Raw genomic sequence first — 3,639 nt, 5'->3', positions numbered from 1 at the left:
TGCAGTTAGTTACACGAATTCAGATATGGGATGAAATCGGATAGGGATGAAATCGGATAGGGATGAACGGGTTTAAGAGTTTTAAGAGTTTTTAAGAGTTTTTAAGAGTTATAGCCAAATGCTTTATAATATAGTATAGATATATATTATTTAAATTTTGAAATTTTATGGATAATTATACATATATATATATATATATATATTATTTAAATTTATTTAAAACTACTTGATTTATTTCTTTTATATAATAAGCTCCTTTGATAATATTAGTTTTTTTTTAAACAACCTAACTAGTTAACATTATTAACTCAAATCATTTGCTTAAGGCTTTTAGTCACCGGTACAAGGCACATAAAACATTTATATAGACTAATTATGTACTCGAAAAAAAGAAATTCAACTTAGGAATTATAAACACTTAGTTTTTCTCTACTATTAGAATGACTAGAGTACTTAAGGGGGGAAAAAATGAACACACCCAACTCCTAAAATTTCACACCTTATGTTTCAGGAAGCATGTGAGCACATAAATTTACTAAAAGGGCTAACGTTAGGTTTCGAGTTACGGTTGACTAACCTGGTTTGGTGACGGATGTCACACCGGGCCACCCGTAAAGCATGTGATCGTCCTGGGATTAGTCGGTTCACATAGCGGGTTAGATATTCATGTTAATAAAAAAAAATAACCAAGTAAAATTAATTATTAAAAAGGAAATAAAAAAAAACATTTTTGGTATTTTTATGCCTTTTACACAACAACCACATTAATGTCGTTGCTTCATTTACAAGCCCATGTATTTAGACCGGTTATTTGTCAATATGATTTCTTTCTATAACAATCAAGAAATGTGTATTGAGAAATTAATCATAATGGTGGTGTCAGATTGGTTTGAGCTTAGTTTCAAAGGTCAAAAATACTTGGAGGTCGTAGGTTCTAATCTAAGAACGAATAAAAATCTCCTTGTGGCCACGAATGTTCAAATCCGGTGACTTTGGGCTATTTGCAAAGCAGATGGTCGTCCTGAGATTAGTCGGCTCGCATAGCGAGTTCGATATCCAGGTTAATCAAAAAGAAATTAACCTTAATGTGTAGTCCCTAAATGAAAGTTAGGGGCCGTTTACCAAACACTTAACCGGTAAGCGCTTACCGGTAATATTCAACATTATCATTTACTTACCTAGTAAGATTTTAGTTCACGAAAACGACATTGTATGCAACAATTTACCTGGTAAGCGCTTACCACGTTAAGAGTCAATCGTCCTCACTTACCGGGTAACACTCTTTTCCTTGCCTTGCTCTTACCATGTATAGATTCTTGGTCTTTATCGCATTCATCCGATAAGGTAATGTGAGTCGGTAAGCTCTTACCCAAATAAGAGTTTGGTAAACGGCCCCTTAGTTTAGTATGATAACACAAGTTCATTAAATCTATCATTTATTACAAAAATGACTTTAAGGATCTGTTTGATTTGTGGGATTTGACAAGATTTAGAATTTGATTGTATTCCAATTTCGCGTTTGGTTTAAAGGAAGATTCCGAACTGAAATCAAGGGTTTCAATGAAATCTCACAAATATAAGATTTTGAAATCCAACGGCGGTGATTGGTATTTTACGGGATTTTGTAGGATTTTTTTTGTAATAATGTTTTAAAATATGTAAAAATATTTGTTTTGTAATAATCAATTTATAAAAATGATGTAGTTATTTTTTATAATTATTTATATTTTTTAAATATTTATAAAAGATGAAATTTAATTTCTTTCCAAATCATACAAACCGAACATATTAAGGGCTCGTTTGCTTTGGTGGAATGTTTTTGAGGGATTAGATTTCATCGAAGGATTTGAATTTTTTGGTATGTTTGGTTTGTATAATTTGGATATTTTTATAAATAATTTATAAAAACAAATTATAAAAATAATTAAATTACTTTTTTTATTAATTGATTATTACAAAACAAGTGTTTTAAACACTTTTTAAAACATTATTACAAACAAATCCTATGAAATCCCTCACGAAATACCAACTTACCTCGTGGGAGTTCAAAATCATATGTTTGTGAAATCTCGTGATTTCCAATTCAGGAAATCTTTCACACCTAACATGGGATTGGAATGAAATTCAATTTTAAATTAAATTAATTCCATGAATCGAACGAGACCTAAAAATATTCCAAATTATTCCAATTTCAATTTGGAATAATTAGACGTGCGTGATCAATTTGGCATCATGAGATATGCTATTGGGTAATCGATGTACTTATAGCCAGTTGTAGGGACTGACCTCATCTATTAATATACTCGAAGGGCATATATATCAATAAGTCACCTACAGTAGAGTAAACATTAGAACATAAATATTCAATACAACAGTTTAACTCACAAGTTTTTAGGTTATCAAGATTTTTCTTGATTATGTAAACAAGTGTGGTAGAAGAAACGTGACAACTTCAAAATCAGTACTTTTTGGATGTTGGGAAAATGGTAATCTTGAATGGCTGGTAAAGATTTTCTTTTGTCGTAAATAAAAACAAACGAAACAAACCTAATGCGTCTCACATATAAGTAGGATTTGGTTATGGTAGAATGTGCATAATAAATCTTATCACTATCCCATATTTCTATGAAGACCCTCGGCTTGCAAAACAAAATAACATGGAACAAGTGTGGTAAGTAGCGACAAAGTGTGTGCGAACAAGGAACAAGTATAGTGCGATGAAACGAACTATTAGAGCAGAAGAAACGCTACGACTGGCAAACAATAAACACAACAGTAAAAACGTGAAATATTAAGTATGATAAACGGTAAAAGGTTTCGTAAATAGATGGACAAATAAGATATGAAAAGTATATGGTAAACGCTTAATGGTAAAAATTCAACGTTATCGCTTACTTACTTGGTAAGATTTTAGTCTAACAAAACATCGTATGTAACAACTTACACGGTAAACGCTAACCATGGTAAGAGTCGTCGCCATCACTTACCGGGTAAGACTCTCGATCATTGTCTTTGCTCTTATCGAGTAAGATTTTTGGTCTTTGTCATATTCATCCGGTGAGATAATGTAACTTGGTAAGCGCTTACCCGAGTAAGCATTTGGTAAACGACCCCTAACAACCAATTTTATTTATCTTATTTTAAATAATTTTTGCGAAGTTTAAACATGATTTAAATAATTTTCAAAATTTTAACCAATTGAACAAAAAGATGTGTTTTTTTTGTTCCAAAATAAATGTTTACAATAACAAGATACATCTTTTTAGCCACAAGGGTGGTGCATGATTAGTTTGAGCTTGGCTCCAAAGGTCAAAAGTATCAGGAGATTTCAGATTCAAATCCAAGGAGAAATAAAAATTCACTTGTAGTCATAGATGTTCAAATGCGGTGACTCCAGGTTATCTGCAAAGCAAATGATCATCCTGGGATTAGAGATGGCCAAATGGGCCCGGCCCGGCACGTAACTGCCGGAGGACCGGAACTGGGACCGGTATGAACCGGTTATGGATTTTAACGTTTTTTAGGACCGAGACCGGTTAAGACCGGAACCGGTTATGTAACCGGTTATAGGACCGGACCGGCCCGGCACGTAACTGCCGGAGGACCGGAACTGGGACCGGTATGAACCGGTTATGGATT

Source organism: Cynara cardunculus (assembly GCF_001531365.2).
Source record: "Cynara cardunculus var. scolymus isolate 2C chromosome LG 5, CcrdV1, whole genome shotgun sequence".
In the NCBI taxonomy this organism is placed as follows: domain Eukaryota; kingdom Viridiplantae; phylum Streptophyta; class Magnoliopsida; order Asterales; family Asteraceae; genus Cynara; species Cynara cardunculus.
Note: the sequence above shows the minus strand (reverse complement) of the source record.